Below are 24,742 nucleotides of genomic sequence, written 5' to 3'. Positions count from 1 at the left end.
CAGAGCTGGTTTATCTCACCAGAGATGTGTTCCTTTATTCAAAAAACATTATCTTTCTTTCTTAGCAAGAAAGACTGTAAATTAAGCAAAAGTTTTGATTGTGGATAGAGTTCAAATCCCACCTCAATCACTATTTGTATAACCTACACTGACTTGCTCAGAGAAAATGCCTATCCCTCATAAAAGTTACGTCAACTAAGATACCACTTTCAAGATTCATGGTACGTGATAGGTGTTCAAGAATGTTCATTCTTACTGGAGTAACAGAGGAGTTTCAGCATTATTTTATTAAATTCTGTAAACTTAAGTTATGCTAACATTTAATAAGTGAAATTCAGTATGTTCCTACAATTTTAGGTCTTATCTAAGACCATCTTTCTCCCACACCCTAAACGGCCAAAGTTTCCCTACCAGCCTCTAATTCTATGGACCCTAAAAGGCAAAGTTGTCCTTATTAAGTTTTAAATTTTAGGGATTTTTTTGGAGACATTCCAGGCCTTATGGAGGAAAGTAGTATCTTGTATGATTTCAGGTATCCAGAAGTTGACTTAAAAGTTCTTCTTACAGTTTAGTTTGATTTACATTTCTCTAATGACAAGTGATAGTGAGCTTTTTTCATATGTTTTTTGGCTGCATAAATGCCTTCTTTTGAGAAATGTCTGTTCATATCCTTCACCCACTTTTTGATGGGGTTGAAATTGTTGTGGTGACCCTAGATAAAACACAACTTTCTGTGTGGACAGGTATTTGGTAGCAATTGACTCCCCCTAAGATTTTTTTTTTTTTTTCTGAGATAAAGACTAGGAGGTTGGCACTATAGCCATCACCAAATAAACAGGAGACACTGGAGCTTTGAAAGGTTGAGTTATTTGCACAAGATCACTCAGTTAATGAATGACAGAGCAAAACTTTGAAACAAGGGTTATCTGATTTTAGAGCTCTTTTGCTCTTAGGTACAAAAAATATATATCGTTATTTCCACAAAGACCACAGCTTACATCATAGCTTGGCTGATTTCTCTGATGTCTATGTCTCAGCAACAATCTGTCTTTTGGCTTCTCAACACATACTGATTATTAATGAAGGGTAACCACTGTTAGGGAGGTCAAAAGGTATGCATCCCTGAGTTTCCTCCCTGCTTTCCTTTCTTGTTTTCTTCCTTCCTTTCTGCCTTAGTCCATTTGGGATGCTATTGAAAAGTAATATAAACAGGGTGGCTTACAAAGAACAGAAGTTTACTTCTCACAGTTCTGGAGGCTGGAAGTCCAAGATTGAACACCATCACTGGTGTCTGGAGAGAGCCCGCTTCCTTCTCTGTGTTGTCACACGGTGAAAAGTACAAACGAGCTCCTTCAGGCCTCTTTTTATAAGGGCAGCAATTCCATCAGAAGGGCTTTGGCTTCATGACTTAATCACCTCCCCAAAGCCCGTACCTCCTAATATCATCGCCACCTTGGGGGTTGGCCTTTCAACAGATGAATGGGGAGACACAAGCATTCAAACATTTAGGCCGCAGCATTTCCTTACCTCCTTCCTCCCTCTATCAATGTATTCATCTATGTATTGATTCTTTCACTCAAGTCTCATTTGTTTAAACAAATACGTGAGAACCTTCTCTCTGCTAGGTACTGCTCAGGGGCTGAGGAAGGAAGGTAATCAGACAGTGCCTGTTACTTTAGAAGCTCACAGTGTGGAGAAGGAGAGAGATGTAGAAATAATATAAAGCAACACAGATGTGGAGGGGAAAGAGACAAGGAAGAATTTCAGTGCTTTACCTTGTATACTTTCTGCTGTTTAATTCCTTTACCATAAGAATGCATTGTACTACATGGATTAAGAAATCCTTTGGCCGCTAATGGGTCACCTAGTTGTAATCTATGCAAGACTTTGACATGGTCAGAGTCTGCCTAGAATTATCTCTTTTAACTGGGTAACAAAACAAAAAAAATCAAACATTGAACTCGACAAAGGAAAAAAGGTAATTTCCATTTACAGAATTTCTTCTTCTTTTTTAGCTTCTAAAATGGGTGGTTTTCCAAAAAACCATATGTTCTCATTTATAAGTGGGAGCTAAGCTATGAATACAAAAAGGCATGCAGAGTGATATGATAGATTTTAGAGACTCAGATGGTAGGCAGGGCTAGGGATACAAAACTACACATTAGGTAAAATGTACTCTACTCAGGTGACCGGTGTACTAAAATATCAGAATTCACCACTATATAATCCCATCCATGTAACAAAAAACTTCCTGTACCCCAAAAGCTATTGAAATTTGTAAAGAAGAATTTAACCTCTCCTTAATGATTCATGAAGCACTTTCAGATCTTGAAATAATGTAATGCCAATGGTATTAAATATTAGTTTATTTAATCCATAGATGTGTGGAAACAGCCAGTTGACAGAAAGTAATCGTGCATTAACTCAAAATTCAATTTTAATCGAAATGCTATTTTAAAATAGCTGCCCTTACATGGTCTGGCTTTAAAAATAAACTCTTTTATAGAATGGAAAAAACACAATTTTTTTAAAGGGTGGTTTTCTTTGTATTTCCAAAGGGAAAGCTGGCAGATGCAGGGATATGAAAAGAATGAGGATAGATGAATAAATGGATGAATCCTCAAAATCACTATTGTATAATAATTTATTCTGAGGGAAAAAAGGCACCAAACCTCAGAACCATAAGCAGAAATGAAAATCCACCAGAAAATGCAAAATTACTCGGAAGCCCTTCTATTTGAACAGGAGGAGACTTGGATCTGTAATCACGAGTTCATAGATGGAACATTCTAAGGTTACACCCATGCATAATTTGAACATTTGAATCAGGAATGCAAGCTTTTTCTCTCTGGTTGAACTGTTGTTGTTGTTGTTGTTGTTGTTGTTGTTGTTCTTCTTCTTCTTCTTCTTCTTCTTCTTCTTTTTCTTCTTCTTCTTCTTCTTCTTTTTAAATTTTGCAGTGATTTACTTTAAGTGGATTCAGTTACTTTAAGTGGATTCACCACTAAGGGATGCTTTATGTTATTTCTGAAAGGCATTTGCAGGTAGCTCAGCATATCTCTTTTGTCATTTTTGCATCACGCCCTTGTGGTGTGCTTAGCCACCCACATGCAGAAATTGGCTAAAATGAAACAAAAGTGCAATAAAATGCTGCTTCTTGGATTTAAGTATTAGTTACCCAAAAATATTTCAAAAAAGGCCCATTTATTTGCTGTATGTTCATTTTTTAAAATTTCAATTTGTTTTAGGTACAGTAGGTACATGCACAGATTTGTTACATGGCAATATTGCATTATGCTGTGCTTTGGAGTATGGATCTCATTACCCTGGTAGTGAACATAATACCAGAGAGGTAATTTTTTAACCCAACTCCTCCTTCCACCCTCTAGTAGTTCACAGTGTCTATAATTCCCATATTTGTCCATGTCTGCTCAATGCTTAGCTCTCATTTATAAGTGAGAACATGCAATATTTGGTTTTCTATTCCTGTGTTAGTTTCCCAACTGAATTCAAACTCATTCCCAGATCACTTGTCCTCGTCAATTAATGTACACTGGAGAAAGAGCTACCTTCGGGCTGTGAGATCATCGTATAATCGTGACCACTCATTTCCCATCATGAGACTGCTGTTCCTTCTGTTTCTCCTTCTTGGATGTCTAATACAAACAGCCTCAGGTAAGCTATGAGTCCACCTGGAGGATGATAAGGTGGATGCCCTTGGAGCTGACATGGGCCAAATTAATTCATCAGCCAACGATGCACTGAAATATGGAGTAACTGAACAGCCGCATAGCTGAGAAAAAGCACAGCATGTACAACAAATTTCATTTTACAAATCAGGAGAGAGAAGCTTAAAGAAATTTAAAATTTTTTCCCAAGATTACCTTAATCTAGTTGTTGCAATAGATACCAGACTTAACTAACAATTGTGATAGATAACATTAATAGTAGGCATCACAGCTTACAAACCATTTCCATGTGAATCAAAACAATGACAACAACAACACTAATACTAACAACAAATAATGCTGACCACTTTCTCTTTACCAGACATCACAGCAAAGATGTGTTGTGTTTTCACATATTATCTCCCACGTACTCCTCTTAACAATATTTCTGGGGCAGGTATTTTTTAGCCCTGTCTTATGAGTCTAAAAAAATGGCATCCTTTGTCCAAAGTCACAAGGATTGTATATGGTGAAGCCTAGATTCAAGCTTAAGTTGGTTTGATTCCCAAGATTACCCTCTTACCAAATACTCAACAGTACCTGAAAATAGATTTACTTATTAAATTATATACAAAAACGAACAGTTTTAAATATGGGTATGTCCCATGCAACACTTGGGACAAGCTTATACTACAAGATTATTCATTGTTTATCTGATATTCGAATTTAACTAGAGGTCTCACATTTTCCTGGCAATCTTCTGCATATGTTAGCATGGGCCAGGTAACGATGTGGTGAAAACAACGTTCAAATCTTGGTTTCCTAAAAGAGCAAAGATTTAATTCCCACTTCTGGTACAAATGCATCATGGCCACAGGGCTGCACTGCTCACTGTAGTTGCTCAGCTCCCCCTGGTGGAGCAGCCACCACCTTGACTACTGTTGGCCACTGTAAAGGAAAGAGCTCTGAGGTTCTTACACTTGCAGGTAAGGGCTTCAGCCCTGAAAGGACACATCACTTCTGCTCAAAATTTGTTACCCAAGTAAGTCTCAAAGGTAGGGAGGCAATCCTACATTGTGTCAGGAAAATAGCCAGATCTATTTGGGAAATAGCCTAACAGCCTGATTGTGATAGATAGATGATTGATGATAGATGACATAGATAGATAATTAGATAGATAGATAGATAGATAGATAGATAGATAGATAGACAGACAGATGGTTAATAGAATATAGATGATAAAGGATAGATTACATAGATGATAGACAGATACATAGCTATAGATATGGATGTAGATTCAGATATGAATATATACCTGTATCTATACATGTATCCTTCTCTTCTTATGAGAGATTAGGAGCATCTGTGACTCACATAGCAAAACCTGGCTGCCAATAACTATAGTTGTGGTGGATGGATCAGGAATTAGAAACCAAGATTCCTAATCCTAGTTGAGTATGCTTTCCATCACAATGCCATGCCTTTAAGAGACGTAAACTCTAACGGAAACACTTCATACTCACTGTTTTCTTGTGGTTGTTGGTCATTCTCTCTCTGGCTCTCTAGACCTGCTCTCTGTAGGACTAAGCTCAACCTCCTGGATGTTATGTCATTCTCTTTCCAACCTAGCTCACTGAGCACAGGAAGGCAGGTGCCTACTCCATGTCTTGGTTTTGGCATTGAAAGGATCACAAACTATGAAAGAACTCACACTTCACAGAATATGGAAGGCACCGCATTCAGGAATCAGAATACTCAGGACATCAATCTAGTTATCTCTTCATTAAATACTTATTGACTAATTTGCACTCAATACTTGTAAAGTTTTGCCATGTCAAGAAGAAGGCAGGCACTTTAGAAAGCTTTTATGGAGAGCATGTGGAGCGAAGTGAATTTTATATTTCTAGCCTTGTGGCACAGTCAGAAGAGACTACTATAGCAGTTAGTGAGCTTTTCCTGTAAAGGACTAGGTAATGAATTCTTTGGGCTTTATGGACCATGTGATCTCTGTCATAACAACTCATCTCTGCCTGTATACAGTTAAAGCAGCCATAGATAATGTGTAAATAAGTGAGCATGGCTGTCGTCACCTAGAACTTTACTTATGGACACTGAAATTTGAGTTTCATATAATTTTTATGTATCACCAAAAATTTGGTTTTGAATTTTTAAAAATAATTTAGAGATCTAAAAACTGTCCTAAGTTCACACGTCATACCAACAGAAGCAGAGTCAGTTTTGCCCTGTGGACTATCATGTGCTAAACAAGATGAATTCTAGTAACGTTTTTAAAACATAATTTCACTTTTTTGTTTCTTTCCCCTTCTTCCCTTATAGGATATGAGAGAAAGGATAGATTCCATGAATGTGAACACATGGGTGGTGTCTGCAGGCACCAAAAAACCCACGGTTGCTCTATCCTGCCTGCACAGTGCAAAAGCCGGTACAAACACTGCTGTAGGTTGTAGCTGCAACAGCTGGAGGGGCCTCAGGGTAGCCCAAGAGAACCACAGCCCCTGACTTCTGCTTAATAAAGGCATCACCACCCATGTGGACCCTCTTTCTGATAACAAGCTTAACTTTTAGGCCATTGAACCAGAGGCAGGATAATGTAAAATCTGGATTTGGTCACACCACTAACTCCCTGATTGATTTTGGATAAGACCTTTCTTTTCCCAGATTTCAGTTTCTTTCCCTCTAACCACTGACATGGGTATTCTCTAAGACACCTGTACGCTGTTCATATGTCTGTGAATCTATGGAATTTTGGATGAAGGGTGTGTGTGTGTGTGTGTGTGTGTGTGTGTGTGTGTGTTGGCTATAAGTTAAAAAGTCACAGAGGTTTTATTTTTGTTTTCATTTTGAAGACAGGGTCTCACTTTGTCTCCCGGGCTGGAGTGCAGTGGCACAATCATGGCTCATTGCAACCTCAAACTACTGGGCTCAAGCGATTCTCCCACCTCAACCTCCCTAGGAGCTGGGGCAACAGTCATGCGCCACCATGCCTGGCTAATAAAAATTTCTTTGTAGAGACAGGATCTCGCTGTGTTGCCAGACTGACTTCAAGGGCTTCTCCCATCCAAAGTGCTGGGATTACCAGAGTGAGCTACCACACTCAGCTCTCACAGAGATGTTGTTCTCACTTGCTGTATCCTTGACCCTTAACGACTCTTGGGCATCAAGTGATGGATCCAGGTTGATTATTAAACAGTTAGGAAAATAAGTTGGCCTTCTACAGAAATATTTAACTTGGCACTTAGGCATTAACACATAGAATCAGAACTCAGACATTACTGAAATCAACTCATTGATTTACAGAGGATCAAGATTTAGAGAGGCAGTGATTATTTTCTTCTGTCCAAAGGCACCTTTCCAAATATCAAGATTTCTTTAGGACCATTTTCTTAGAACCCAAGGAATTGTTTTCAGCATAGATAAGATCAAATTTTACAGCGGAAGACTGCTGATTAGACTGGAAAGTCCAACATTCAGCAGTAACTTAATTTCTCCCAGTTTGAAACAGTCCAAAAGCAATTTCTTAATAATCTTTTCTCTTAGCAGCTTCCTTTATTGTACCAAACTGAGCTCTCAATCACCACTGATGGGAATGCAAAATAGTATGGCTACTCTGGAAGACAGTTTGGCAGTTCCTTGTAAAGTAAAATATACACTTACCTAATGACTCAACAATCCCTCACAAGGGTATTTATCATAGAGGAATGAAAATGTATGTTCAAACTGAAAACATGTATGCAAGTGTTTATAGCAGTTCTATCAATAATTGCCTCAAATTGTAAGCGACACAGCTGTCTCTTGACTAGTGAATTGACTTTAGTACATCCTGTAATGAAAGACTATGCAGCAACAAAAAATAATAAATCATTTATGCATAAAATAACATGGATGAATGTTAAAGGCCTGTTGCTGAATTAAGGAAGCCAGACATAAAGGCTACAGATTGCATGACCCTATTTCTATGATGCTAAATTCAAAACTGTAGGCTCTGAAACCAGATCAGTGGCTGTCGTGGTTTCAGTGTCATAGGAAGGGTTTGTCTATAAAGGGTGATATGGTTTGGCTGTGTCCCCACCCAAATATCATCTTGAATTCCCATGTGTTGTGGGAGGGACCCAGTGGGAGGTAATTGAATCATGGGGCAGGTCTTTCTTGTGCTGTTCTCCTGATAGTGAATAAGTTTCATGAGATCTGATGGCTTTAAAAAGGGGAGTTTCCCTACACAAGCTCTCTTCTCTTGTCTGCTACCATGTAAGACATGCCTTTCACCTTCTGCCATGATTGTGAGGCCTCTCCAGCCACATGGAACTGTAAATCCAACAAATGTCTCTTTTGAAATTGCCCAGTCTTGGGTATGTCTGTATCAACAGTGTGAAAACAGACCAATACAGAGAAACTGGAAGTGAAAGCAACGTTCCATACAGAAGTGTGGCAATGAACACAGAGCTCTGCATATGCAAATCCCTCAGAACTTAACACCACAAACTTTGAATTTTACTATATATAAAGTAACCTAATGGGAAGAAAAATGGAAAGCAGATTGTGACAAACAAATATAACCGTATTTAAAAAAATTAATCATATGACCACACTGATATGGTTAGGCTTTGTGTCCCCACCCAAATCTCACCTTGAATTATAATTCCCATAATCCCGATGTACCCAAATATGTGGATGTAATAGAATCACGGGAGTAGTTTCCCCCATGCTGTTCTCATGATAATGAGTGAATTGTCACAAAAGCTGATGGTTTTATAAGGGGCTCTTCCTCCCTTGGCACTTCTCCTTCCTGACACCTTGTGAAGAAGGTGCCAGCTTCCCCTTTGCCTTCTGCCATGATTGTAAGTTTCCTGAGGCCTTCCCAGCCACACGGAACCATGAGTCAATTAAACCTCTTTCCTTTATAAATCACCCAGTCTTAGGTATTTCTTCATACCTGAGTGTGAAAACAGACTAATATACACACTAAACTGGAAGAAGAAGAAAGGAATTGACTTAAGTAACTTTGAAAGACTGTTTTGATTGAGTACTACAAAGATGAAAAGGCCTTATATTGTCTTTAATCTGCACTGCATTCCAATTGTTAGATTTGTTTCTCACAGCAGTTGTGTTACCAATTTTAAAACAATGTGTATCCTAATGTTAAGCAACTAAGAAAATATATAATAAATAATAACAGGCAGGTTTCTCACTATTGGAGAAAAAGGGTTATAAATAAGGAAATGGGAAAGGCAGAACTAATACTGTGATTTTGGGTTGCAGTTGAAGATATTAATGTGGAGCAAGGAATTTTTTTAAATGTATACACAGATATATATATATATATACACACACACACACATGCATGTGAGTAGATAAATTAATATTCACATGTATGTTTCCTAATTCTAACCTCTTAAGAAAACAAGAAACAGTGACACCTCAGTAGCAATGAGTATACCTGGTGCTCAGGTCTTGATTTCTAAGTACTATGTTTCAGTAAACGGACCCAGAATCCTTAAAGAACCAACTCATTCCAGTACGGGGGCAGAGAAAATATAAGATAAACCTGGAACATCTTGTAGTGTCAGAAAGTAAGGCAATGCTCAAAAAAAAAAAAAAAAAAAGAGTGTGTAAAGGCAAAAGAAACCTGTAAGAGCTCCCAATGGTCAAACTTGAACCAACCTAATCAAAAAATACAGTTTGGAATTATAACCCAAAGTATAAAATAAATACCCATGAGTCATATTTGAGATGAACAAATAACCAAATCAATAAGGGACAACTCTTCATTAATGAACGGTTAATAAAGGAAGGGGTGATGAGGAAATAGAAAATTAACAGTAAAAGACCACACTAATAATTACTACAGGCAAGATCCATCATTAAAGAGTGAAAATTTAAGCAGAAATCAGATATTTGCATAATTGCAAAGTATCTCCCCCAAGTTATTTAGTACGTTCCAAGAGAAACAATAGCTATGTAAAGAAAAATCCTAGCACACACCACATTAACCAAGAGATTAGCCATTTTGTGAAAGCATTTTTCTGGGATTCCAAAAACTAGCAAAGTGCTTAAAAACAAAATGTTGGGGGTAGTAGGTCAAAGTCACACAAAGGTCAACAGAAAGAGCTCCTGATGGCCAAAGCTGGAATATTTGAGCAACAGGAAAAAAAGTGTCATAGTCTTAGATTATTACCTGAAGTATAAAATAATATCCATGTTTATATCGATATAAATAAGTTATTCAATAAATAAATGAGGAGAAGAGACAAATTTCCCATACAGAAACATTGCAAGTAACTTAGGTAGATACACCACTTCGAGGAAGTGGAGTCTAATTCCCCACACCTTAAGCATGGCCTGAGCTTAGGGACTTGCTTCCAAAGAGTACAGCGTGGAGCAAGGAACTTCCCTGGAGGAGAAACACTACCTTAGCCAGAGGATCAAGGTTGACATCATCAGACTAGGTTTGAAAATGAAAGTTGTATTAGATAGAAAGAACGCTGCAGCCGAGTGCAGCAGGGCGCTTCAGCGAGAAAGGACTGAGCGTACTGCAGTGGATTCTCCTTAGGGGTATTTATGGAACTTAAGGTAGAAGCTTAAGGGTAATTTGGACCATATTAGCCACGTAGGTCATGATAAATATATTTGTAGACATTTTGGTGCCCTGATGTCAGCAAGGGTTGCACAATGACTTCATGCATGCGTTCCAGAAATGTATGGGAATGCTAGTTACTTACAAAGTTTTGGGAAAGAAGCCAGCTTGAAATAATAGGGAAGCCTAATTACTTCTGAATTCATATGTCACCGGAAAGGGGTCTGGATCCAAACCTCAAGAGAGGATTCTTGGATTTCGCGCAAGAAAGAATTCAGGGTGAGTCCCCAGAGTAAAGTGAAAGCAAGTTTATTAGGAAAATAAAGAAATAAAGGAATGGCTACTCCATAGACAGAGCAGCCCTCAGGGCTAGTTGTTATGGTTATTTCTTGATTATATGCTAAACAAGAGGTAGTTTATTTACGCTGCCCCTTTGTAGGCCAAATAGGGTAACTTCCTGAGGTTGCCATGGCATTTGTAAACTGTCATGGTGCTGGTGGGAGTGTAGCAGTGAGGACCACCAGAGGTCACTCTCATGGTCATCTTGGTTTTGGTGGGTTTTAGCCGGCTTCTTTACTGCAACCTGTTTTATCAGCAAGTTCTTTATGACCTTACCTTGTGCCATTATCCTACTTCATCCTGTGACTAAGAATGCCTTAACCTCCTGGGAATGCAGTCCAGTAGGTCTCCCACCTCACACTCTCGAATAGCTGGGATGACAGGTGCATTCCACAAGGCCCGGCTAATTTTTAAATTTTTAAAAGTTTTTGTGGAGATAGATACTTGCTATATTGCCCAGGCTGGGCTCAAACCCTTGGTTCAAGCAATTCACCTGTCTTGGCCTCCGAAAGTGCTGAGGTTATATATGCGAGCCACTGGTTTTCCTGAAAGGTGGTCCCTGAGATTGACTGACTATTCCATTTAGAGAGTACTATCTTGTACACCATAAATACAAACAATTTTTCACTTGTCAATTAACAAATACTGTGAAATACATAAATAAAAAGATAGGAAAAACAGGGTTACCTAATGAAAGCCAATAGGGCCAACAGGCATGGGGCAGAACCTCAGATCAATATGTTCCAAAATCTGGCTATATATTTTAGGAGACCCAATAATCCCTGGGGATGCCCAAGAATGAACATAGCCTCAGATTCAGAACAACCACCTAAGTAAAACCCACACAAAACAGAGTTGAGTATTGAAAACTCATCTTTATCACTCATGTGTTGCTCTATGAGGTCCTACCTGGACATCTTGTCATATACTCCTCCATACTTTACATCCTTTTTCTTTGAAATGTTTTTCTCAAATTTTACACATAATGTATTAAATATATCACTTGTTTCTAGTGTTTATTTTCTATCTCTGTATTATAATATAAATACCATGAAGGTAGGAATTTTTTATTGCTTTGTTCACTGCTAGGTAAATGTTTGTGGACAAAAATCAATGAATGAAAGTTAACATAATCATCAATTTTCTCTGAGTAGTCAGGCAATATGGGGAGGCAAATCAGAATCTACCTCACTCTACTGATTGACCATGAACATTATTACAAATTTGACAATACGCATATATAACATTTATATTTGGTGTTCCCAGGCGCTCCTCTTTCTTCATCCACAACCCAGTGTTACCACTAGGTTTTTTCCCACTAGGGTTGTTTCCTTTCCCTCCTCTCCTCCCTGAGGTTTGTTCTACTACCACTGGACCAATCCTATGTGCTTGAATCAAGAAGAAAAAGGAAGCAAGAAAAGGAAATAGAAACAGAGGGCTAGAGCTGGGATTTTTAAAAAAATTTGGAGAGAGATGATGGTGAATCTGTGAATACTGAGAAAAATATATGGAAGAACAAAAAAGGTTTTCATTTCATAGTAAAGAAATATAAGTAAGAGACTGAGTGATTTCTAAATTACTAACTGATTCTAAACTCTTGTGGTAATAGTCGACCATTTTCCTGATGGACGGATAAACCGTTCTGACAGCACACTGTGAACCAAGTTCATAGGCACCAAAAATATTCAAAATCCTGTAATAATCCCTGTAGACACTGTATAGGAAGCCAGTGCCAATGAAAAAACAATTGGAGAAGTTAATGTTTGTATCTTTACTTGGATACCCTTACTCATTGTTCATTTGCAAACCTGTGCTGAACTTTCTGTAGTTGCTCATTGATTGAGACCTGACCAATGGTTCTGTTTGTTAGTCATCACAATGTCAGTCAAACTCTTCTTTTCCATATGATTGTTTAGGTTTTTGCTGCATGTTAGTGTATCTCATCTTTCTTTTTGTCTTCTACCTTCCCAGGCACCTTGCAGTAGTTTCTGTCTCCATCCTCCCACCCCAAACTTGCATTGTAAATTATAGAAAGCAATGGTCATCTCTAAGCTAACTCCCTCACCAGAGCAGGAAACAGATGCTCATAGTTGAGGGAAGACTTGCTCAGGACACCACAGCTGATGCCAAGATCTGGACAAGAAAAGTAGCCAAGGAAGACACACAATAATCACAACTACCCCAGGACTCCAGCCTCACAACAGAAGCCTCTGACCTGCAACTGGAATTCCTACCTCTCAACAGACTTCTGCCTACATCTGAATGTGGGACTGGCTACTTTGAGTGGTCTCTCTGGAGAGGTGTGCCTTCCACCTGTACATCCCAACACAGCAATGTTCCCAGCACTGTGGACCCTCAGTAGGTTCCTCCTACTCAGCACAACACCCACTGCAGGGGGTCCCAAGCCCAGCTCTGTCCTCACATCTCCTCCCCAAACTGTAGTAAATTTTTTCATATCCACTCTCCCTTCCATGCAGATAAAGTGTTGCCAAACCACTGAAAAGAAAAGTCTTAGGCTGTGTGATCTTGGGCAAGTTATTTAACCTAGCTGAGTTTTGGTTTCTACATCTGCAAAACGGAGTTCATAAACCAAAACGGGTTTAAGGGTTAAATATGTTATGTTAATAAAATGCTTTGCAAACGTTAAAACATAATACAAGTTTAATTATAATTTTCTCCTACCTAATGCTTACCCCTTCATGGGAAACATCTCTTTCTTTAATCAGTCCTAATGACAATAATCAGTTATGTGGACTTGAGTAATGTTTGCTCTCATTTGGACTAAAGGAGCCACGCTTCAGATCCTGCGCCTATGTTCCTTGCCAGGCTTCTCCATCAGCTTCTCCTTATTTTACAGCAAACGGTGAAAGCTCTGCAGGGTCCTCTGAAAGGCTCACAATTCGGTGTTCCTCGCTTCAGACAGATCCCACCTCTAAGGTAGCAGGGTCTTTCAAAATGGAGTGCCCTAGTGATGCCTGAAAAATGGAAAGATGTTTGTATGAAGCCAAAAGTCTGAGGAGGAAAGCAAGAGAGCTCACCATGTGGATGAAATCTCCACCTTTCCCAGCTAAACATCAACATGAAGTGGGTTTGATTCCAAGCCCTCAGCCTCTCCTCCCTTCACCCTCTCAATCTCCCATAAGATCCCATTGTTGTTGATGTAACTACTGACCAAATCATCTTTCCTCCCTCGGGAATAAACAGGTGTTGGTCCATGTGTCAGGGGTGCAGCATGATCAATACCTATTGCCTGGTCCATCACTCCAGGCACCCCTGCTCCCCTACCCCACATGACCTGGTCCAACTCTCACAGTCTCTTAAGATTGAAGCCCTGTCTGGGCAAACTCAAGCCACCACTGTGATGAGTGGCACCAGGTCTCTGGTTAGGGCAAATAAAAGAATCTTTATCTCTACCCCAGTTTATACTGATCATGTGAGTCAATAGATTTGGTCCTCACATCATCCAATTCATTGGGGGAAAGCGGAAGAGTCGAAGATAGTGACCTAACAGGACTTTTGACATCATGAAGACACAGCAGCCAGTTACAGAGGAATTTCTTTCACCTTTTTAGTAAGTTATTTTGAGGTATAGTGATGACCTCTGAGTAGCCCCCCTAATCCTTAACCTTCCAACTGTTGATTTAGGGAGAGGAAAAAACTAAATAATGATAATAAGAAAGGGCCATGGTGTTGGTATTTACCGGGTAGTACCTGGAAGATGGCAAAAAGAGCAGTGAGGAAAACATGGAGTCTCATTGTTAAAGAGTGGAGGTTCTTGAAGACCTGATGGGAAGAAACAAGAAGACAAAGTTAGACAGCTAAGGCTCTGTCAGAGGAACTTGCAGTGATGTGAAGATTATACAGAGATCAACATCTCACTACTCCAAGATCCCGCTCCTCCATCACAGCAGGATCCACCTCTCCTGCTCCCTAACTCCCAGCTGACACTTGCCCTGGTTTTCCTCAACACGTGGATATGACACTGTCCTCTAACCATGTCGTAGGAGAATGGCATCAAGGTGACGTAGAGGCCTGTAGGCAAGTGGTGGGGCTGAGAGTCAAGCTGTCAAAACAATAGAATAAGGAGGGTCCTTCACAGGTGAGGAAAGTAATTGGAAAAGATTTTGAGGCAAGTTGGCTAGATGTTTCAAACTTCTTAAAAGGATGATCCAATATGGCACTTGGTTCATTACAACGTCTCTAGAGAATCTTCATTAAAGGAAGAAAGAGTTGGTTAAAAGTTAGTGGAAAAATAAGTCAGTCCTAGAATTTGAATGTTGTAATTTGCTTGCACCTAAATCTATTATTCTTCCAATTTTAAAAAATAATACTTACATGTTACAAAATTCCAAATAATAGAGAAATGTAAAAAAAAAAAAAAAAAAAAAAAATGAAGGTAGAAAATCCCCATAGCGTCTCCCTTCAACTATAACCACCATTTGTCATTCAAAGCATTTTAATTCATTCCCTTTGCAAATAAATCGTGTAAATCTCTGTCTTAAATTTCAAATACAGGATCATCCTTCATAGCCAGCTCCATTGCATGTTTTTCATATTTAAATATTAGCTCAAAGGTTATTTAATATTTGTTCATCTATATTTGCCTCATATATTTATATGACTGTACATATGTCTTTAAAAATGTATATGCCTACTACTTTGTAAAAATTCCTAGAAATGGAATGTCAAAAGCTATGCATATTTCAAGTTTTACTTTTATTCATTCATTTATTTATTTTTGAGATGGAGTCTCACTCTTTTGCCCAAGGCTGGAGTGCAGTGGTGTGATCTCAGCTCACTGCAACCTCTGCCTCCCAGGTTCAAGCGATTCTCCTGCCTCAGCCTCCCGAGAAGCTGGGACTACAGGCACATGCCACCACATCCAGCTATTTTTTGTATTTTTAGTAGAAATGGAGTTTCACTATATTGACCAGGCTTATCTCAAACTCCTGACCTCGTGATCCACCCACCTCAGCCTCCCAAAATGCTGGGATTAAAGGCATGAGCCACCTCACCTGGCCAATTGCCCACTTTAGAAACTGTTCACCCACTTTTTTCCTCTTCCTGAAATGTATGGAAGTATCTTTAACTATCAATATTCTTACCAATACTAATTATTATTCATTGTTTTAATCTTTGTCAATCATATTAGTGAATATAATATTCCCGCTTGTCTCACCATACCTTGTAAAAATTATTTCTGATAATAAGCTTTTTTTTTTTTTTTTTTTTTTTTTTTTTGAGACGGAGTCTCGCTTTGTGGTCCAGGCTGGAGTGCAGTGGCCGGATCTCAGCTCACTGCAAGCTCCGCCTCCCGGGTTTACGCCATTCTCCTGCCTCAGCCTCCCGAGTAGCTGGGACTACAGGCACCCGCCACCTCGCCCGGCTAGTTTTTTGTATTTTTTAGTAGAGACGGGGTTTCACCGTGTTAGCCAGGATGGTCTCGATCTCCTGACCTCGTGATCCGCCCGTCTCGGCCTCCCAAAGTGCTGGGATCACAGGCTTGAGCCACCGCGCCCGGCCAATAAGCTTTTTTTGAATGTTCATTGGTTATTTTTTATATCTTGTTAGCTATTTTTCTGCTGGGTCACTCATCTGTACTTACTGATTTTTAAAACTCTGTGCATATTTAATGTCCTTTATCGTAGGTATTGCCAAGAATTGTTTCTGGCTTACTTTTTACTTTGTGTTTGCTCATCTAGCAGCCAAAATATGCACAGTGATCACTTTTTATGTAGTTCATGTTTGATTTCCCTAAAAGACATTTGTTTTGTGTGTTTACCTAATTATTTCTCTGTTCCTGTTAGTTTTTCAGCCTTAGGATAAAGGCTGTTCTGAAAAGTCATGCCAGACTTGTCTTCCCAGCAATGACGTAGAAACTGTTTCTTACTGCATCCAGAAGTATAAATTTTCTGAGCCTGCAGAAATGTCGTCACTCGCCATATGCTATCTCACACAAAAGGCACATGTCTGGGTTCATGTCACCGTTCTCTTAGAAATCTGAGTCTGTACAGTAAAGAAACAAAATTATGCAGGATTCTAAGGAATTTAAAATGCTAGGCCCATCTTGATTCTGGAGGACAGCTGAACATCCTACAGAGAACACACAGCACATTCTGCACACTCATTGCAGGGCAAACGCCAGCCTTGCCACGTATCAAATGCCCAGGCATTCCTAGCTCATCCAATGGATTCCATTCCCTCTACTTTTCTGTATCCTGTCTCTCCCTGTGCCAGTACCACGTGCTTTTAATGAATGTAGTTCCTACCAGTCTTTGTCAGAATTCATGGCTACTCTCTACGATTCACTCTTACAAAATAACTTTTGAATTACTTTATCAAGTTAAAATAATTTCATTGCTTCTTTAACTGACATGAAATTGAAACTACAGGTTTTAAGAAAAAAAAAAAGATATGTGGACTATTGAGCCTTCCTAAGAACAGAATTTTACTTCAAATATTTTTGTCTCATTTTAATGTATCTTTTTGGTATTCTTCAAGAAGTTTCTTCACATAGATCTAAAACATTTTGTAACTTAATTATAAAAATAACTAATTTAAATCATTATTTTTATTTGAGTCACATTCTTCTTTCATTATATTTTATAATTGGATACTGTTTGCATAGAGAAAGCTATTGATTTTGTATATTGAATGTATTACTAGCCCACAAGTTGAGCTCTTAACTGGTTTTGATTTTTTCGTAGTTACTTCTCAACAGTTTTTCAGTCACAAAATCATACATTTGTAAGTAATTAGCATTTTGACTCCTCATCTAAGTGCATTGATTAACAATTACTAAAGCCTTCAGGGATCATCTAACACAAAGTACTCACTTTACAAATGAAGAAACCATGGGCACATGAGAAATGTCAAAATAGCATTACCCAGTAAACCTGGTAGACGTCCCTTACATTTGCAGAATTCTCTCTCAGTTACCACAGTACAAAAATTGCCTCCTTCTCTTCCATTTATTCCACCTCTTCTTTCTTGTCTCTCTAATTCTTCCCTTCTCATGTCAAATACCAACTTCCTTAATGTTCAAAAACCAAACAAGATATTTAGTTTTTTTTAACAAACAGATGCTTCAGTTGTTTTTCAATACACGTGACTTCTTCTGTAAAAGGCTTTGATTTTTCTTCCAGAACTTGATTAAGAGTTTCAACTCATGCATTAAGCACAAGTTGTAGTTAAAGCCCAAATGTCCTTGGGGATCAGAAACAAATCTGTCTCTGATGAAGGAATTGAGAGAATTTTAATGACAGCCCACACACAAGAAAAAACAGTGCTTCTGTTGCCCTTGCACTGAGCCTACCCCATGTAGGCGTCAAAATTGGGGTGATTTACTTCAAACCATGATTTCCACTTAACAAGTTAGAGCCAGAGAAAATCTGCTTTGGATCTAGGAATATTTAGGGCCACCACTTTTTGTAAACCCTGAGGGAAATCACTGGGGGAAAGTGAGAAAAATTAAGTTCAACATAATGATGGTTGACATTTTAAGGAAAGAAACATAGAAGAGAAGTAGGGGGAAAGGGAGAGAAAAAGAAGGAGAAGAAAGAAGAGAAAGAGGAGGAGAACAGAGGATAACAGAGAGTTATATTTTATGTGAATCTCTTGCAAAATTCTTCTGCACCTTGGTGCAGTCAAGGTCCCTGAGTGCTTCTCATCAGGGTACACTCGAGAAAAGAAGGTCACTGCACAGACAAGCTTGGGTTAGAGCACTGCTATTCTCTTCTCTTTGGTGAGAAAACAAAATGCCAGCTGTTCTCTCCTTCCCCCAACTCTCAGGCCCACAGAAGCCTGAGCTCATCAGCACTCTCCTTGACACATCAGGTCTTACTGAATCAACCTTCTCTCACTAGAAAAAGAACATTGTCACCTTGTCACCATGAGCCTGTTGGATCCTCCATGTTTGTTAACCTATTATTTGTTCAGACTATGAGTTGTTAACCCCAGGCTGGGTTTGTTTACTCTTTGTGTTCTCAGCATTGAGCTCCTCAGTTCGAACCAGACAAAGAATAACTGTCACCTAAAAGTATGAAACACCATTTACAAAACCATAGAAATGCAGTTTCATCTGTCTTCTTGGTGCTAACCCTTTATGTCTCCGAAGACACCAGTCATGCTCTCCTGAACATTCCCTTCTTTGTTCTGAAGAGCCCCAGAACTCACAGCTGCTCCTCAGACAATGTTTGCTCAATCCCACACCAGCCTCTTTGTTCACTTCAGGGTCATTTCCCATTTGCCAATGTCCTCCTTGAAATGAGAACACAAGAAAGTCTATGTCATTGTAAGTCAATGAAAATGAAATATTTCACCCTCCATATGTAGATATGGGGCTTTTGGTCTTCTGTAATGTAGCTGTGAGCATGGAAACGAGTGTGATTTTTTGCTCATCGTCAGGGCTTGCCTCCTGGTGCTTATGAGCCCTGACGATGTGCAAAGGATCGTACTAAGTGTTTCACATGCTCATCCTCAAGACAGTCTTTAGATGTCCTAAGAATGATTGTTCTAGAGTTGAAGAAACAAGACCTCGTCTCTAATGAGGTCAAACAGAAATTCAACTCAAGCTCATGTTACACCTATGCTCAAAACCAACGTACAGTACCACTTCCTGTAGCCTAGACTTCCATAGGAAAAGCTTCAGGGAACTTGAGAACATTATGCAGCAAATATACAAAACGCATGAAGATTGGGGGTACCTAGGTCCTGGCTCTGAGTCTGCTTCTGGTTTACAGGTCGTATCACCTCTCTGTTTCTCAGGTCCCTCATCTGTGAATGACAAAATAACCTCATCTGTGATGGGGTTAGATGACCTCCCAAAGTCACTTCTCAGATCTGGAACCTGTGGACCTACAGGCTTCTAAGAGTTGTGCACATGCCACAGGGCAGAGGGAAGTGAGATGTGCATGAGAATGAAATGTTCTACTTGCTTCAACTACATTCCTGCCTAAGAATGTAGTATTAAAAATAGCTGGTCTGGAACGTACAGCCCAGCACCAAATCCTCCCCAGTCTGCAAAGTGCCAAGCACTCAGTTACCTCCTTTCCCAACTGTGGACAGGAAGGGGGCTTGCTCAACCTCTTCCTCATTCTTGAATGATTGTTTCTGAATGTGCCGCTAATAGCCTGACCATGTTCTGACCACACTGGTGCTAGTGAACCAGAAACACTATTGAGTCAGCAACCTCCAGGCTAGTCTCATGTGCCTGGCAGTGGCCCAAGCACAAGCATTAGGTACCCCATTAGCATTTGTAAATGTGTTTTTTTCCTGCAGTGGACTTGGCTACTAAGTAAACGTTTTGGGAAACGGAGCCTACTAACATGCTGGAGTGCTTAGCATAGTCACCGCTTCTCAGGAAGGTCAAGAGAAAGCTACTTTACCGCAAAGAGCTAAGCAGGCACTCAGATGTACCAGCAATGTGAAGGGTGTCAAACAACCAAAGCTCTGTCTCTGGACAAGAGACTACACAAGCGATGGGAAGGTGTCAAACAACCAAAGCACTACCTCTGTGCAAAACCTTCCACAACGGCTGGGCCAGCTTTTCACGCTGCAAGTGGGAAGGCTGAGACTATGAGAGCCAGAGGACATGGAAAAGATGACAAGAATGGGAAAGGAACTTTCCACGAAATTGTGGAACTTCATTAGGATTAAGATGGTAAATAAATGGAGAATGTAAGATCTCTGAGTGGAGAAGTAAGTGAAAAGGAAAGAGTATAAAGTTCTAGAAAAAATTTTAACAATAAGGAATAACTCCTGCTTAAAGTACTTCTGGGGGAGACAGACCTTGAAACAAAGTGTTTAAACATAATTGGACACAGATTTTAACCACTGAATGAGCAGTGGAATAAGAGAGCATTGTAGAGCAATGTAATTAATTCTTCTGAGAAGAGGGGAGGAGTTTTGATTCCTTCAGTACTTAGGAGAGTGCCTAGGGGGTACTTTATAAAAATACATTTGGAATAGACGAATTAAAAAAGTTTTTGTTTGGAAACCACAAAAATCATTGTGAATCTTATTTTGAAATGTTCATTTAAAAAAAACCCAATATTTTCTTTTTTCACATTGTTGCTTTCTTTTAGTGTGGCTCTAGTGACACTACTTGACTATGAATTTTTGAGCAAGTTCCTTCGTATTCCTGGAGCTTAACTTCCTCATCTGGAAAATAAAAAGCCTGGATTAGATGATCTCTAAGATCCTTCTGACTCTGAGATGCTAAGCATTTAAGCCCAGTACTTACTCCTGGGGACACTAAGCACTGATGAATAAGTCCTCAGCAGAAAGCTGCCTTCAATACTAAATAAAAGCCAAATTATCTACTTCCCAAAGCAATTTTCTTTTTTATCCCTCTTGCTAATTACAGGAAATAAACTATTCAAAATGTAGAATTATCTGCCTTAAGTTGGGTTGGACACCAATCTAACATCCTGGCCAGGAAAATAATTTAAAAGAAGAGTAGTGAGGTTTTCCTTAATGTATTTTAAAACGGTAGCTATAGTAAAAAGTTAAACAGTGAGGAATAAGCAGAATAAATAGATATATTAGTTACAATGAGACAAAAAGAAATATAACTATGTATGTGAGAGTTTAGCATTTTAAACAATGAAGAAATTTTGGATATTTTAATCACTAGGATAAGGAAACCAAGCATTTGGCAGAAAAAAAACAAAACTTGATTCCTAACTTACTCCTTGCACCAAAAGACACTAATAATAGCAAAAGTTTAAATGTAAAAATAACTTGCTGGGCACGATGGCTCACGCCTGTAATCCCAGCACTTTGGGAGGCTGAGATGGGCAGATCACGAGGTCAGGAGATCGAGACCATCCTGGTTAACAGGGTGAAACCCCGTCTCTACTAAAAACACACACACACACACAAAAAATTAGCTGGGCGTGGTGGTGGGCACCTGTAGTCCCAGCTACTGGGGAGGCTGAGGCAGAAGAATGGCATGAACCCGGGAGGCGGAGCTTGCAGTGAGCCAAGACTGTGCCACTGCACTCCAGCCTGGGTGACAGAGCGAGACTCCATCTCAAAAACAAACACTGGACTCGAACTAGAAAGACCTCAGAGGCCATTTAAAATGACACACTGCATGGCTGCCACGTGTGTGCCAAGAACAGAGCTAAGAACTTCAACGCCCTTACCCTTTCTATTCCTCAGACAATCCTGTGAGGTAGGTGCTGTTGTTATATAATAACTGTTAAACTTATCCCTCTTTAGAAAATGTGGAAACAGAGGCACAGAGAAGTTATGCAACTTGCTCAGTATCTCAGAGTCAGCACACGGCAGAGCTGGGATCTATCCCAATTCTTTACCACATGCCTCGCAAGGACGCACTTCCTAGGAACTGCGTGCTGCCGGGTCAGCCCACTTTTCTGAGCCTCTGAGCCTCAGGAAGCTTGCATGAGTTAACCCCTGAGGTCTTTTAAATTCTTCATGAGTAGGTTGACACGTTGCTCTGGCAACCTCCCTCAGAGGCCTAGGGAGAAGCTCAGATCCAGAGTGGAGCTTGAGCTGGCAAGAAGTCATGGGGCACCAGGGAGTAGTTCCCGGCTGCTTAGCTGTCCCTCCCTGACCACCTCCACCCAGTTTGCATAACAGCAAAACAGTGTTCTAATCCATTCAGGGACAGGACACTTACCTCGCTGCTCTATCCTTGCTTAAAGACAAAAGGAGGCTGTTACACAAAGAGACAGACTGGAAAAACCGGAAAAATAGCCTCTTCTCTGCCTTCCAGTAGGTCTATTTCCAGGATCTAACTTAGCCTCACCCGGAAGGGTTAATTTGCAAAGGATTCTAGGAATTAGAGTCCTGCCATTGGCTTCCCAAGGAGAGACTTTGCTAGGGACTGTGCAGAGTAGTGCGGCGATGAAAGCCTTGAAAGATTAGTTAATGTATACAGTTCATCCCACAGGCACGAGCAGACAATTAGACAACAAATAACAACTACTTAAAGCTGTCTTAGCCTAAGCTGCTTTCAGAAACAGTCTGTCAAAATTTCTCCAGGCTCTACAATGCCTTTGAATATCAAATTTTTAACCCCAAAGTCCATGTAATTCATTCAAGCAATCATCCAATATTATTCAAATTTCATGTAATTCACTCAGGCAATCACCCAATATTATTGAAATTTTAATCTTCTCTTAGAATACTCAGTCTCCATGTAATCTTTTCCAAATCTATAGTGCTAAATGCTGTCAATTTCGGAATGATTCCTGCATTTATATCTTCAGCTCCAACCACCCAGCTGAACTCCAGACTCCGGAACACATGTCCTGATGTGTCCACTATAATCGCCGATAGGTTGTCTCACTCCTAGTGTCCAAAACCAAACTCTTCATTGTACATCTCCCCAGCTTGCAGGCACCACGTGCACATACAGGTGTTGTCATTTCAGAAAATGGCACTAGTGTCTCTGCAGTTGTTCAGGGCAAAAAATAAAAATATTCTTCACATATCCTCATATTCCATATTCTTACATCAGCAACTGCTGTTGCCGCTGTACCTTCAACAAAAATTTTGAATGGGGCCACTTCTTATCCCCTGCACTGCTGGCACCCTGGTGCAATATACACTGGCTTCTCACCTGGGCTTCCACAGTCCCCTTGTAATGGGGCTCCTGCTGATACTTTGGTCCACTGTAGTCTATTTTCCACTGAAAATATCAAGGTCTTATCATGGTTTGCAGGGATGAGTCCTGACTCTTGACCACCTCTGTCATCGACTTCCCCCACTGTCCACACCAACAACTAGGCTTTTTTCAGAGAAGGTTGTTAGGGACTGAATTGTGTTACCCCAAAATTCATGTGTTGAAGACTTAACCCGTAGTACCTCAGAATGTAGTACTGTATCTGGAGAGTCTTTGGAGAAGTAATTAAGTTAAAATGAGGTAATGAGAGTGGGCATTAAACCCAATACAACCAGAATTCTCGTAAGAAGAGGTTAAGACACAGTCACACACAGAGGACAGACCACATGAGGACGCAGGGAGAAGACGGCTGTCTATGAGCCAAGGAGAGAGGTTGCAGAGAACACCAGCATGCTAACACCTTCAGAGTTCCAGTCTACAGCACTGTGAGAACACAAATTCCTGTTGTTTTAGCCACCCAGTCTGTGGAAATTTGTTATGGTATTCTGAGCTGACTAATCCAGAGGCCAGCATACAGGGTTTCCATGGCTCATCAGCTCAGAGCACTGGCAGAATCTTGGACAATAGAAAATTCTTTGGCAGCGATTGCAAAGTCTCAAATGAGACAGTAAGAGTGAATAGTGAGAGATGAACACCATTCAAGTCTGTCCTCCAGATACAGCTCAGAGCTAGTGCACAAAGTACAATGGTTGCCACAAGACAAACTCTTCCAAATTGTGTCAGTGTCTGGACCCCAGAGGGCAGTGAAAGTTTACCAAAGTGGTAAATTTCTCTTCTGCAAAACCTCTGGCTTCCTCAGCCTGACACCCTCTCTGAGAAAGTGGGCACCCACCTTTTCCCCCACCCCATCCAGGGCCCCTGCCTCCCGAGCGGGAGGGTAGCCTGCTGATGCATGGTCCAGGTGGTGCGCCTCTCCTGCGTCTTTACCTGAAACGTCAGAGGCCGGCTTTCATTTTCACATCTGCATTGATAGACCCTCCCGTATGAGCATTTTCCCCAAGAATGTCCACTTTCCTCACAGCCAGAGCAGGATGGCAGCTCTGCTTTACAGCGTTCATCAGCACTGCCCCTGAGCACCCCTTTTCGAGAGCTGGCCAATACCCCTGTCTAGCGAGGCTCTTTCCCAGCCATTTTCAAGATGCAACAACTGTGTACTAAGTCCTGACAGGCACTAATCTCCATGGTTCTCCAGGAATGAACAAATAAGGGAATAACCACACGTATCCACATGTATCCACAAAAGTAGTGCCTCTTTCTTAAAGAGGATGGGGAGCTCATTGCCCTTTCTTAAAGAAGCACTACTTTTGTGGATACATGTGGATACATAGAATGTCCCCACAGCTGTGCTCTTGCAATTGGTGTCCAGCAGCCTCTGAACAAGTGAGGAAGTTTCATCCAATAGTGCAAAACTGGGCTGTAGGTGTCCACCACGAGGAGCCAGAAGTCCTCATGTTCACGAAGGCCCCTATCTCTCTCCGTCTCCTATCT

General features: G+C 40.2%; 1 protein-coding gene and 2 long non-coding RNA genes across 3 annotated transcripts in view; 2 read left to right on the top strand and 1 right to left on the bottom strand.

Moving 5' to 3' along the window:
• DEFA4 (defensin, alpha 4, corticostatin) overlaps positions 1–24,742 on the top strand; it is a gene marked incomplete in the record, with an annotated part of 92,895 nt that overhangs the window by 42,796 nt on the left and 25,357 nt on the right.
• On the top strand, positions 3,344–8,594 carry LOC106999667 (uncharacterized). The gene is made up of 2 exons (XR_001446553.3): positions 3,344–3,675; positions 6,006–8,594. It is a non-coding gene; the product is annotated as an uncharacterized LOC106999667 (long non-coding RNA).
• Positions 12,084–22,352, bottom strand: LOC106995918 (uncharacterized). Its single transcript, XR_003732230.2, has 3 exons — positions 22,247–22,352; positions 14,301–14,382; positions 12,084–13,574 (listed from the first exon to the last, which is right to left on the bottom strand). It is a non-coding gene; the product is annotated as an uncharacterized LOC106995918 (long non-coding RNA).

Source organism: Macaca mulatta, chromosome 8 (genome assembly GCF_049350105.2).
Source record: "Macaca mulatta isolate MMU2019108-1 chromosome 8, T2T-MMU8v2.0, whole genome shotgun sequence".
Taxonomy (NCBI): domain Eukaryota; kingdom Metazoa; phylum Chordata; class Mammalia; order Primates; family Cercopithecidae; genus Macaca; species Macaca mulatta.
Note: the sequence above shows the minus strand (reverse complement) of the source record. Positions and strands in the feature narration are given on the sequence as shown.